The 14,563-nt window shown below is 40.8% G+C and overlaps 1 protein-coding gene and 1 long non-coding RNA gene across 3 annotated transcripts in view; one reads left to right on the top strand and one right to left on the bottom strand.

Annotated features, from left to right (window-relative positions):
- The window catches only part of PAMR1 (peptidase domain containing associated with muscle regeneration 1), a 54,735-nt gene that overhangs the window by 26,194 nt on the left and 13,978 nt on the right, over nucleotides 1-14,563 (top strand). The window lies entirely within an intron of this gene.
- On the bottom strand, nucleotides 16-9,900 carry LOC146767319 (uncharacterized). Its single transcript, XR_014955566.1, has 3 exons — nucleotides 7,088-9,900; nucleotides 5,572-5,638; nucleotides 16-725 (listed from the first exon to the last, which is right to left on the bottom strand). It is a non-coding gene; the product is annotated as an uncharacterized LOC146767319 (long non-coding RNA).

The following is a 14,563-nucleotide window of genomic DNA, read 5'->3' as shown; positions in this document are numbered from 1 at the left end:
TTTTAGACTGAGTTAGTCATAGGAAATTCATCTTTCCTCACAGTCACCTGGAAAGTAGATTTCTGGCACCATGAATGAAAGAGATTTGGGATCAAAACAAATGGAAAAGGGTAGTTTCTGTTCATATCTGTACCTATAGTCATACACCTGGTTTTGTCCTGACAAGTGAATTGTAAAATTACTGGATTCAAATCAATTGTCTGTTCCAGTGATTTACTTCTTCATGCATGAGAAAATCTTCCTCTAACAGGGCTCAAAAGAGCATGAGGGAGTAAGAATTTTGCAATATATGCCATGATAAAAGCTGTATCAGCTATACTAGCTGAAAGGAGCATTCTGCAATAAAGTTACTGAGCTAGAGCTGATCCTGGAAGATTTCACTGATAGTGGTGGTCATATTTGGCCCAAGACAGAAAGTATGGCTTACTCTGTCCTGCTGTGGCATTCCTCTGGCCATAAGCACACAATGTCTTGCTTGCTAGCAGAGTTTTCATGTCAGAGGAACCAATACACACCAAACTTCATTTCAAAATCTTTCCCGCACATATACCATTGTTAGGAGTGGAATTATCTCCTGGAATTTCTTTTATTTCATCAGGGGAGTTAAATCATAGTGGCATGATACCTTTTTTGATGAGTCATTTTGAGGTAAAAGACCTTTCAATTTCTACAGATCCAGATGTAGCTCAGATGTGAGGAGACATTGTTTCATATCTTCCATAAACCTGAAAAAAAATTGTTTCTGAACAGATTGCACAGATTCCTGGTATGTTTTCTGTAGGGAAGAGGTTGCTGAAAACTTGAGGTTCCTGACCTCAGGACTAAGTGTCTGGCTCTTCTGCTAACAGCCTCTTTCCTGTGAGTAGTTGTATGGCAGGTCATTTAGGGACTGGAAACTCCTGAGCTCTTTGCAGCTGCTCAGCAAGATTAGTTCTGCTCCTTTAGAATGGAGTCAGGGAAAAAAAAAAAAAAAAAAAAAAAAAAGATTCCTGTCTGATTCAGAACCAACCAAAATTTCAAATAATTACATTTCCAGCAAACTTCAGCCCTAGTTTTGGCAGGCTCTGCAGTGCAGGCAAGGCAAGGAATGAAGCTCATATTCTTTTACTGACTTTCTTTTGTAATTCCAGTGTAGAAGCTTCACCCATGCAACCCACAGAGCAAACAACAGGGGAGATAGTTGAAAAACAATGGGATGGGATTTCTGTCACTGTAAGCAATGAAAGGTAAAGGTACTGACAGGATGAAAGAGAGGAGACATTAAACATATATGCAGTAAGATTTTTAACTTGATGGGAATCTTGTAATTTGATTTGCTTGAAAGAACAATTTCGGTGGATAAAATTATGTTACATTATGATGTTTGTGGCTGTATGTTTGCCTGTATACCTCAAAGCTCATGCTAGGCATAATATTGTTTTTCAGCACCTATATTACTGCCTTCTATGTGAATAGAAAACTTCTCAGTTGGAAAACATAATGGAAAATCTTTTGTCTCTGTGGCTTCAAGTGGTTTTTTTTTCTGAAGATATTTCCTTCAGTTTTGCCAAAATGCATCCTAAGTATTTTCCAATGTATGGGGAGAAAAGTCAGAAAATTAAAGTTTGATTTGTTTTTTTAAGAACCAAAGGAAGAACTGGGAAAAATATGGCTGTAATTCTTTAAAAGCTAGCTGTAGTTTCCTGAACGGCCTTTAAGTTTAAATGTTAGAGATTGTGTCTTCCTCAGAATCTTTCTTTCTGTTAGATCTTCCAGCAAAAGTGCTGTCTTGTGAAGTAGAGCCAAGGGAAATAAAATTGTTTCTGCAGACAGAAAACCATCATAAAATAGTCACTTTTGGAGTATTGAATATGACTTTGGACACTATAAAACTGACTTTTTTTCAGTCTGGTTTTCCTGAAGTCAGGTGCAATCCCATTAAAGTTAATGGATGAAAAATAGGTATAAGAGAGAAGAAAATTAGAGCCCCTTAATGTTAAGTGCATGTAGAAGCTCTGTAGTGGTGCAACAGAAGGTACCCAGAGATACATGAGGGTTTTAAAGAAATCCAAGGGACATAGTTCAGATGAAGAGAGCCTGTGGGATTATCTAATTGAGGAATAAGTTAAGGCCAAATTAAACAAATTTACCAATGAGTATTTAATGACAGAATCAGAAATTTTTTTAGTCCCTTAAAATCCCAATGCAGCTCTATCTTTTTGGTATTACCAAGTTTAATTTTAAAGATGTGGGAATCTCTATTGGAATTATGGAAATCATCTTAATGAGATAAACCACAGGGAACCTATTGTTTCCTCCATTAAATTAAACTCCATCTATTCAGCAGGATGATCAACATTGCTCAAGCTGCTTTTCTGGGGTCATATTTAACCCTAATTGCTCTGTCACTTACAATTTGCAATATTAATAAAGTAATCCAAGGTACATGTTGATTACAACTAGCAGTCTCTTTTATCTTCTACTATAGCAACCAAGAAATTAACATTTTGTTTACAATTAGAAGGGCTACTATAGTGATTTAAAGCTTTCAACAGCATAGAGTGAAATGTAGGTATTTACCTTTCTGACAGCTGCTAATATATTTCAGTCAATCCTTCAGGGCATCGAATATTTTATATAAATATGTCTGATTTCACTCCCAAGACTGTTAAAAAAATGTATATGAAATTGTAAAACAAATGATCACCTTTTATCTTCTGACCCAATACACAATAAAGACAAATCCTAAGGATAGAAAAAAATACCTTCTTAAAGATAAACATGCTTTGCTCTCATGATAGAGTAGGTAGAGAAAACTAACTCCTGTTTTAAATACTTGGGCTTCTTCCTGACCTTAAAGTGAATTTGCAGTATACCTACATACCCTTCCCAGTGACCCCTTAGCCATGCTGACATGATTGAGAGCAAATTCAGTCTTTTCTCTTTGACCTTTGTATATTCTAATGCTGTCAGAGGCATTAGGAATGCACAAAATCAGATAATCTTGTTCTCCTAGCATACAAATACACTGAGACAAACCAGCAACTTCATCAAAAGATGCAGGGGAAAAGTAAGAAGCTGACTAGTGCACAAGCTGCCTGCTAAAAGCCATCCACTCTAGTGTCAGCATGTCCCTGACTCTCTGCAGTGTGACAACTACTTGTTCAACTCAAACTAAGAAAGGTCTTTTCCAAAGTCTCCCTGTTGAGTTTGCCTGCTGAGGATGCAGCTGTAGAGACAGTATTGCTGGTACCCCATAGCAAATGTTCTTGCCCTCTGCTTGTCCTCCTCCCAGAACGGGCTGTTCTAACTCAAGAGTCCTCCCAGGGCTTGCTGGCCCCAAAGCAAGAGACCTTGACCTCATCCTGCCCAGAAATTTCCTGTTACCTTTATTTCAAACAAAGCCAGGCAAACTGGAGTTCCTACGCAAATAAGAAGAGCTTCACTGAATGGGGAATTCAGGGCTGAGATCTGATTTCCATTTTTATTCTGTTTCTTGCTCCTGTCTGCCAAGTAGGAGAGGTTTGTTCTGCATCCTAATGAAGAGTCTAATCCAACTGACAAAACTGTATAAACTAACTCCTTGCTGTAGCCTTTGATGTTGCTAGGGCTGGCCTTACTGTGTGCCAACAGGCCTCTGAATATAGCTTTCAGGCCTTTCCCCACAGCTGATACAATCCACTTCCATCCTTTTTGGCCCCATACATCTGTGACTTGGGCTGGTTCTTAGGGATGCGCTCATCCTATCAGAGCCTCCTTATATCTAAAATAGGGAGGAAGCATTAACATCCCACCAGCCACACCTCACCCCCTGTTCTGCTGTGGGAGAAGGAGCCCAGCTGTCAGTACTTCGCATAAGCTAGACAGAGTCTGAAACCAGCAGAGCTTAGGATGAGGCACTGGGGAGAGGTTGTGGGCATTGAACCTAGTGTTCTTACCTAACCTTGGCTATGTAATGCAGAGTTTTCTAATAGCATGCTTGGAGGTTTTTTTTAAAATTTTGTCAGAAAGATTCTCAGTAATAGATTTCAAGGGCTGCCATAATCACTGTGTAAGACTATAATTACATTATATCCATGTACAATCACTGTGCAATTTGCAGCTCACATGTGTTACATCTTATCTATACTGCATGATTACAATGCAGAACATCAGGTATAATTAAATAAATGCCCCTGAGTCCTTTCTTGCAACCCTGTCATGAAATCAGTTCCTATTCCAACTAGGGAAAATGTTGCAAATAAAATTATGACTCTTAATTTCCCTGCTCCTGGGACTGCCATTGTGTTCTAGTTTTGGCTTTGATTTTGTTTGGTTTTTATTGATTGTTTGTTTGTTTGGCTGTTTTTTTGGTTTTTTGGTGGGTTTTTTTTTGTTGTTGTTTTTTTGTTGTTGTTGTTGTTTGTTGGGCTTTGCTTGAATTTTGCAGTGGAAAATGGCTTGTTACAGATTTTTTTAAAGGGACAGAGTTCTTCCTCGCTTGTGTCAAGGTCACTTTTTTAGGGTGGCTATGTCAAAGATATGAGACATTGACATTTCCACTCCATGACATTTCCACTGTCCTTCCTATTGGCACATGGGTATGGGATGGGAAATAAAAACCCTGCTCTTGCTGTTGAAGGACATACATACCTAGAGCTGCTAAGGAGTAGAGCTAGTGGCTTTTCCTCATTGTTACAATCGAAGGGCCCATCTGCCTTGAGACCCACACAAAAACTTTTCACTCAGCGTGGCAGTTCTTGGGTTTTGAAGATCATTAGGGGCTACAGGCTGAAGTTTAACACAGCACCACCCTTTAGGCTGTCATGCAGCAGCTCTGTAGTGTGACCACAGAATGGTCTCAGAGGTGGTTTCTGTTTTCCAGAACCTTCCTGGAACTGCCTCTGAGAGGCAACATAAGATAGAGAGGTTTTTAATAAGTCACTTCAGGGTTCAGTTCTGGTAGCATAATGCCCTCTCTTGTTTTACTGAGCTCATCAGAAGGACATTGTAATGCTGTGTAGATGATTGCTAGGATGTTAGCAAACATACATCCTGCTTCACAACATATCCAGTGTCTTGCAGTACACTCCTTTCCAGGAAAATCATGTGTTTACAAGGTAATCTGTAGTGGTTAGTGCCTAGTGCAGGGATTTGAAGGGTTTGGGTTGAGATGGAGGTAGAGATCTCTGCTCCCAGTTTTCACTTCAGTACATTTCCTGGATATTTCTCCCTTGGTTAGAAGGATGTTGGAAATGCTCACAGAGGAACTACCAAACCACCAAACACCATGTGTGATGCTTTAACATAACCTAACATCAGTTCTGGGTTGTCTTAATTCACTGAGCAATAAACTAAAGCTGTGCAGCTTGTGTTACACAAACAGCCAAGATGTCTCATAGGAGGACAGAAACACCTAAGAGAAAAATGATGTCGATGGCTGAGGATGGATATTGCTACAAACATCTGAAGCAGCCACTAAACAACAGCTGCTGTAAATCAGCCTTCAAAAACCTGGTCCCTAGGACTGGCCTTTCCCTTGGTTCTGTCAGTAAGAATGTTGGATTGGGTAGGTCATGCACTCTCTGGGAGGAAGGTGCTTATACCACTTACCAGTGTTCGATCTCATAATACTTTTGTAGTGTCTTGAAACTCCAGTTGCGTGTCACTGACAGCAAGGCTGAAAGAGACAGAACATCTGCTTTACTGACAACTCCTCTTGTTGCTTTGTTATTTCCTCAGTGTCAATTAACTAGACAGTTCTCTCAGTTTTTCAGAAAGTGAAACATATCTGGTAAAACCCCATGGTATTCTGCCCAGAGCATAGCCCCAGGCATAGCCAACACCTAAATAAATGAGAAAATGTCTCTTTGTAAATGTAATCTATCCAAGGATAGCCCACCATAGGAAAATAATTGTATTTCTAAACTACATTAAATATATTCATAGAAATCTCTTCTTGCCCACCCCAAAACAATACTGAACTTTTTCCTCAGCCTGATAGGACATCTTAGAGATAAAACCATCCATAGGATTTTCCCTGGTATGACTTGGTATATGGAAGGATGAATCAGTGTCAGGAGGACAAGTTGGACCAAGCTATATCTCAGGTATTTTTGCCACACTGGATGGGACAAAGATACTTTTGCTGTCATTTCACTACTGAATCACTTGGGAGGCTGAGTCTTTCTGAAAAGCCTCCTAGAGGAGGCATGGCATAAACCAGCTCTTCAGCACAGGATGACAGCCCGCAGCCCAAAAACCAGTCTGCATCACTGGCACACTTCAAGCTCACCCCCACCTTTAGCAAAGGTCACAGAGTAGGGGGGCTGGAATACAGTTGTTAAGTTGCTGATGGAGATGCTTTCTGCCTCTGAGCTGAGTGTGAGGAGATGTAACTTTTGGGTTTTCTGGAGTTAGAAGAACTGAGAAAAGGGCCCAGAGTAGATTATAGATTTGGGATCTCTGCCTACATCAACCATTCATCATTATTGGCCAGCTAGCCTCCCTCACCTACTTCCTCATTACTGGAGCTGTAGAAAAACAAAATACTCAACTTCTAAAAATACTCTAAGAGTTTAGAAAAAAGCATTGATCTTCTGAACCAATGAGTGAATACTACACCTCTTCTTAGAATTCCACAAATAATCTCAGAAAGAAAGGACTTAAACCTCTATCTCAAATTCCCAAAGCTGGTATTTTACATTAAATATTCTCTGATTTCTACACTTAAACTGCTTGAATGACCCTGTCAGATAACCCTCGTACAAGTTCCAAAACAACAAATAAAGTCAGTAACAGCCCCCAGTAAAACCATCCCCACCTCGCAAGAATAAAATATAGCTCCACCACTGAAATCTGATTGAACAGAAAGCATATCCCACTATCAACAGCAGCCACCCCAAACTATCAGCATTCAGTAAACTTCTCCAAGAACTAAAACAAGTCCCACACCATAACAACCAATCCCCGCAAGTGTCTGAAAAAGATCTGCCACTAAAGACAAAGTATAAACATAATCCATTGACATTCCACCCAAATAAACCATAAACAGCAACAAAGACATAAAGGAGACCCCTAAACTCAACAACCACCCACACCCTGCAACAGATGCCAACACCAAACCTACCTGTTCAGAATATGGTGATGGGTTAGATGCAATTGCTAACACTCCCAAAACAAAGCACAGCCCTAAGAAAAGTACAAAATAGGTCATTATTGTTCCTGCTTGGCCTCTCTCCACTGTCTATGGCCTGAAAACACGTTGTCGTAAGCTTCAATTGCAGGAACCCTCCCAAAATACAACTTTGCTTTTTCTTTCTTCCCCCTCCTGCCCTTCTATTCAGTCCTCTCTGAAGACTACTGACACACCATTTGTACTTCTGGGGTGCAAGCATAGAGACTGCAACTCTTGCAGTGCTTTGGGGTAACCTTAAAATGTGAAAGTTTGCAGAAATAATCAGCATTCTTCAATGCTTACAGTTTTGTTCTTTCCCTTCCCCTCCCCCCAAGTTCATTAAAAGGTTTTGTTCTTCCTTGAGGATTACACATTCAAACATCTCTGAGGCAACTGCCTCACACACTTCCCTTCATGGGAATCATTGCATTGTCTTCCACACTGTTTGCTGGTGATGCAAAACACTGCCAAGGCAGAATGGCCCCAGGAGGCAGGAATGATGACAAAATTGACCAGGCAGAATCCCACTTGTTCTTTCTTACTACTCCCACTTTCCTCTTTGGTTTCTTCAAGAGCTCAGAAACTGCATTCCACAGCCAATCAAATTGCCCTGCTACTTCCTTACTACTCTTCTGCTTTTCAGTTCCCTTCATTTTATTTCCCTATACTCTCATCTCAACGCTTGGTAATTTCCATCTCTTTTTCTAAAATGGGCAATGCCAGGTCTTCCTTCCTATGTGAAATTCAGCTCAGATCCCTGCAAAAGGATGAATGAAATATTCTGTTGTCTATGCCAAGGTGAATCTGTATCATTTTATATTGTTCTCTTGGTTCAGTTAATGTGCATTCAGAAACTTTTTTTCATAGCAATATGCATTTGTTTAGAGTGCCTTTTTCATCCAGTATTGCTCAGGCTTGTCCTTGTTTATTTGGAAAGGTGACATCTCCACAATGAAACACCTCAGGATTATTTACTCTCTCATTTGATATAACAATGAGCATACCTGATATTTTCTTGTCCTATAATCTTCCCCCTGAGCAGACAATGCTCTCCCCTGCAGGATGATATTGTGATTTTTTTCCAAGGAAACATTAGGGAACTTACAATAAATATTACTTCTTGCTACTGATAGAGAAAATGAATGTTGAGGATTGTTAGGATTTCATTCACTCCAGTATCCCATGCACAAACAGGTCCAGTTGTATAATTAAATAGGCCATCCAAGTACCGGAAAGGTTGTATCCAGAGACACAGCCTTCTAAGGGCTAAGAACAATGCTGATAAAGATCAAGTGGCTAATTGTAAGCAACAGCCTCCAAATTGCCTCCGGATGAATAAATCACAGTGAGTGATCCAAGCATATTTTCTCATGGATACGGTCTCATTCACAGAGGCAGGGAGCTAGAAAACATCAGGGGCAACTTCCAATTGGCTGGAAGGGAATGAAAAGATTTGGATTTCAGTAGGGATTACGTCATAATTTTGTGTAATTATTCCTAGCTAGTGGAACTACTGCAAAAGCAAAGAGGCCCAGAGAGCAGGACTGGAAACCTACTCTCTGGTTCTTGGAGCTGGTTGATCAGCTGCTCTTGTTATGATTTCCTTTGATGTTTCCAAGATTAATGTGAGGACTGGCAAAATAAAACAATGACAGGTGATTTGAACCTCCAGGACTCTTTCATGGGGAATAAATCAAGGCCAAAGACATTTGTAATGAATAACCTCTCCCAGCACTTCTGCATGAGCTGTGTCTGGAGCTGGGCATGGAGCTGGGTGGTTGTGTCCTGGGACATCACAAAAGGCATGAAGGAGGTTAGAATGTTTCCTCTCTTTTGAAACACAAGTGACTGAGGGCAGAGATGGTTTATCAAAAGTCCTCCCTTGCCAAAAATGTAAATGGAGGCTACTGTAATGCACATGCACACTTTTGGGGAATAATTGTTACTCTTTCAGGACTCCTACTTGATACTGAAGGCCAAGTTCCTGAGAGATACTGGATCTTTTAGCTATTGCAATTACCATGACATGAGCACTTGTGTGGAGCTTAGCCTTGGCTAAGTGCTTGTGGTAACACAGAGGTCTGAGGTACCTCTGAGGCCCCTGCCTAGAGCCTCACCCACTCATTACTGAGTCTGTGGTGACTGGCATGACCAAGTAGAGCAGAGCTCCTTTGATATGTGGCATTAGCTGTTCAGATAACACTGCCATCACTGTGAACACCTTTTTACCACATTAGTTTCCATGACCTTTCCTATATAGGATCCAGTGTGGTGTTTCCAATAATTTGCTCTCTGCTATGACAGTCTTGCTTTAAAAAAATTAGTTTTCAATCCAACCTTAGCACTCTTGGCTTTCCTTGTTCACCCCCTTCTAATTTCTGGTTCTAAAAGTTGCAGACACATTCTTTTTTCATCTAAAGTGCAAAGCCTGTCAGCTCCAAGAAGTAAAAGTTTTGAGTGGAATCAAAGAAGACAAGCGAGCATTCTAGTCATCACCAGCCCCCTCATACACAGCCCGTGGAAACACACACCACCCCCAGAAAGCATTTTCTTCAGAGTCCTGACCAAGACCACCTGTCCTCCAAAGCTGTTCAGCTCCCAGCAGTCTGCTCCTGCTGTGGAGAAGAATGAAGATCACATTGCAAAGCTAATGCCATCGAGCTGCTCTGGCTCCTATTCACATCCAGCTCTTGCCAGACTCTGGAGCAGAACAGCTGGGCTCCTTCATGTGGATTCTTAGTCATCAGTGCTCTCCAGTGTAGGAGAGGTGGGATGTTCAGAGAGGTGGTGAAAGAATTTTAGTTCATTTATGTTGGATCCTGCAGTGTTTGCTCCATTTATTCAGGAGATGTTGAGCTGAGAGTTGTTCTTGAGTGCAGCATCAGAAGATGCCAGGCTCTTTCCTGAATGTAAGTACCATCACTGTGAGTTAAGATCCTTGTAGAAACAAAGCCTGTACTGAAACAATTGTAGACTCAGAGAGAGTGTCAGGAGTGTTACAGAGAGGACATTCCCACTACAGTTTACACACTTTGTTCTGTGAGGCACTACAGGACCTCACAAACTCTATGTTGATATCAGCAGACTTATGCCCACAATCCCAGAATGCAGAGTATCTGGAAGGCAGACAGGAGGCAGACAAGAACACTGTGACTCCTTAAGAATCAGTCTGGAGTTGGGGTTTCTGCCTCATTCTGTGTGTGACCTAATACCAGAATGTCTCTAATGAGCAGAGAAGAGTGCACAGACACACTGCCTCACGATGGCAGGATGGCCTGACACCTCCCAGTGTAGATTATTTTATCAAATCCATTGCCAAACAACTCACATGCCCGTTTGAAAGCCCTGTGCACTGCTTATGACAAGCAGTAGAAAAGCAAGTCTGAGCATGGGCTCCAGGAATCCCTCACCTCATTCCCTCTTGGAGGATACAGCCATTTAAAAAATATTTTGACATTATGTCCTTATGCTTTTGGCTAAAGTTAGTCTCTGTGGGCTTCTGTGTTAGGCATTAACCATCTCTGGCTGTTATGCCAAGCTGCAAAAGGAGGATGTCTCTGGAGAACCATCTGAGTCCTCCTCCAGGGCAGTTCTTCTCTGCCAGCAAACCTTGTGAGAACCTGGGGTGTCTTCACCTTGTGGATGCATGCTGGGGAGAGAAGGGATAAGCATAGGAATTAATGATATCAGAGATTTGGACTGACATCAGAGACATGGACTGACATCAGAGACATGGAGCCAACATTAGCTCATGGGCCAAATAAGCTCTGTTATGAGTGAAGACTATGGATTTGTAAGTCTGAATTCAGAAGAGCTCTTTACACATGGGGCTTTGCAAAAGGAATCACAATACCCAGCACTAGCTGCTGAGCTGCTCATGGCTAGATCCCTCCGTAACTCACATGCTTTGTGTTCAGACACTCTGAACTGTCTGCTCCCATATGGCTCCATCACCTTTGGACAAAAACCCTGCTGCTGAGAGTAGTATGTCGACTACTAAATGGTATTATAATTACTGCTGATTTCTGCACAAAGTCAGGTCAGCTTAAGTGTAAACGTAGTAAGAATGTCAGAAGATGTCAGGACTGTTCCTAGCTCTGACAATCACTCACTGCTTGCCTTCAGGTTAAGCACTTGATAACTCCATGCTGTAGCTTCCTCAGCAGTAAAATGCAGATATGCTAATGCCATTACAAATTTTGGAAAAACAGGTATTACTGCTATGCAATGATACTCAAGTCATCAGGCTTGCCCTCTAAACAAAACTTAAACCAAGGAAAAGAATTTGATCAAATCAGACTTACAGTCAAAATGGCAAACATGATGGGATTTACTATTGACTTTAGCAGGCTTGGCTGTAGGCAGCCTTTGCAAATATCAGTGAGCTGTATGAAGTGCATGTAGGTGGAGCTGGCGGGGAGTTTTCTGTTAGAATGGTTTCATAGCAGTGAATTTCAAAGAAATGTGTATTTTCTGCTGGATTGTACCTTTAATTTTTGTTTTCTTAATCACAGAAAGGAAGAAAAAAAGTCACTTTCACATACTCTGTGAAAGTGTGCTCCCTCCAGCCACCAGATCCTGGAGCCACATTTCTCAGGCTTCTAGGTGCTCTAGCTCCAGAACACTTGTTGGCCACTGCTGTGAAACCATGAAAATCCAAATCTCAGATCCAAATTCTGATGCACTGGATCCTTGTGCAGGCGTTTTTCTGGCTCAGGGGCTGCTGTAACTTTTAGCAGCACTCAGAGTAATGACAGCATTCACTGGGGAACAGAATGTAATTTAGGCAGACAAAATGTCCTTTTTTTGAGGATAGTTATTTAAATTTCTTCGGTTTCAGTCTATCAGGATTTCTCTGAGAGTCATTAGACTGGTTTGGGTAGCATGGTGGCCCCAGGGGTTCCAACATAAGTCTATAACTCTCTTTTTCTGCAGAAAGATGCTAGAATTCCTAACAGCAGAAGCTGCTCTCATTCCTCTGCTGGTTACAAAATGCAGTTTCTGTGAACATTTTCAGTGTTTAGCCTCCTGAGCATACCAGCACAGCTTATGCAAAAGCAACATTTCAAGCACCTAGAAGAGCTCTGTGGCCCCCACACAAGAAGGATGTGGATGTGTTAGAACAAGTCCAGAGGAGGGCAAGGAAGAGGATCAGAGGGCTGGAGCACCTCTCCTATGAGAACAGGCTGAGAGAGCTGGGCTATTCAGCCTGGAGAAGAGAAGGCTCTGGGAAGATCTTAGGGGAGCTTTCCAGTATCTAAAGGGGGCTACAAGAGATGTGGAGAGAGACTTTTCAAAAGGGCAGATAGTGATAGGACAAGGGAGAATGGCATTAAGCAGAAGGAAGGTAGATGTAGGTTAGAAATCAAGAAGGAATTCTTTACTGTGAGGGTGATGAGGCACTGGCACAGATTGACCAGGAAACAGGAAAGCTATGGATGCCCCATCCTTGGAAGTGTTCAAGGCCAGGCTGGATGGGGCTTTGAGCAGCCTGGTCTAATGGCAGGTACCCTGCCCATGGCAAGGAGGTTGGAACTAGATGATCTTTAAGATCACTTCCAACCCAAACCATACAATGATTCTATAAAAAAATGTTCAGAGCTATACGACATAGACAAAATGTGATATATAAATTAGCATGGGTCATCCTGAAAGCCAAACTCTGACTTGGGAATATGCAAGTAGCAATATTAAAAAATTTTGTAAGCAAATTAAGAACAAAATTCCATGTAAATTCTTGCACCTAATTTCAGGGAGGGACAAAAAGGAAAATATAAACCTTTTATTAGTGCCAGCAATGAGAAATGAGATTTATTTCAGGCATGCAATATATTATTGAAAGGTTGTGCAGAATATAGAGATAATAAATTATATGAATGAAGGGCTATATATTATTTAACAAAGTGGGTGAGAGGAAGGCATCAGAAAAAATAGTTTTCATTTAATGAAGAGACTCTGGGACAAAAGCAAATGATAATTCCATCAGGCAGGATTTGAAGGATATTGGAGAGAGAAAAGCGTAGCTCAAGAGATCATCTAATTTATCTCACTGATGATAAAATGAGCCTGAAGACTATTTCTGAATGGCAGATAATTCTGATCTAAGGAATGTCTCTTACATATAATTTAAAAGGGAAAGGAATTTATACTGTTATTATTAATAATAGAATATTTTACTTAAAAATTCAGGAACTTACTGTTCATCTAGTCAAGTTTTCTCAGATTGAGGAAAGTTATCCATTAAATGTGAAGCCAATTTAATGTCTCATATGGGACAGAAATTGTTTTCTTTTTCCCAAGAGACCAAAGTAAGAGGCAAGAAGTAGAATAAGTTTTATCAGGAATGTATGAGTTTGTGATATAAACACTTGAGGCAACTCTGTTTTTTTTTTATCTAACAACTGAGCATTTCTGCCAGAGGAGCCTGTAACCACCCTCTCACACACCTTCCTACTTTGCTTTCTTATGAGCTATATCAAGCCAAAATTTACCTCAAACCCTAAAGTGGCAAAGGTTGCCTACATGGCTGTATAGATTAATTGTGGAACTTCCCAGGAACAATACGGTATAGCAAAATAAGGAAAAAATAAACAAAAATATCTCTGCTCATGGTGTGTTTGCTGGTGTTGCTCTGTTCCCTACATTTCTGTTTCATTTTTTTAGCTAAAGTTTCAGTTGTCAAACTACAAGACTTATACAATTTCTACTTACATCCCACTATGCCTTTCCAACATTTGTCAAGAAGACTTTTATAAATTTCTTTTTGAGTAAGAATTATCCTGTTCCTAATTTTATCCTGCTTGAATATACTTTGTCCTCCTTTAAACATTTTATTGTATCCTTTCACTTTTTACATTTTTAGTCATTATAGTTTTTAACTTTTGCATGAGCAGGGTAGTCATTCTTAGCTCTTAAACACTTTCAGCATTATTTTCCCCTAACATTAGTTTCACCTTTCTAGATATAAATTCACCAGGATCTTTGTAGATCTGATGACATCTTGACAGGAAGAATGGGGTCAGCCTGACCCTCATGGAGTCTCTGCTCTGCTCAGATGTTTTTTGACAGAACCTGAATGAATGTCTTTCATATTTGGGTGTCCATTACCATCTCATAGTAGAATTCTCTAGACAACTAGTCAATTTTCTGGGTTCCTGGTGGATTTGGTCCAAGAGGAAGGATCAGAGGTCGATCACTTGACACATGCCCAACTTGCCCCAAAAGCAGGAAACCAGAGTCACAGGGCAGTAGGAATGGTGTTTGGTTTTTCTCATGTGGAGCAGAACAGTCTAACTAGTGGTCTAGGAACGGTTGAAGCTCATGGAGTGCTCCTGGCCAGCCCATCATGTGCTTCCCAAGGAAGTGCTGTCCAAACAGCTCATAGCCCTGTCTGTGCTCTGGCAGTCAGGGTAGACCAGGCACAGGTAC

This window comes from Lonchura striata, chromosome 5, assembly GCF_050655825.1.
Source record: "Lonchura striata isolate lonStrDom1 chromosome 5, ASM5065582v1, whole genome shotgun sequence".
In the NCBI taxonomy this organism is placed as follows: domain Eukaryota; kingdom Metazoa; phylum Chordata; class Aves; order Passeriformes; family Estrildidae; genus Lonchura; species Lonchura striata.
Note: the sequence above shows the minus strand (reverse complement) of the source record. Positions and strands in the feature narration are given on the sequence as shown.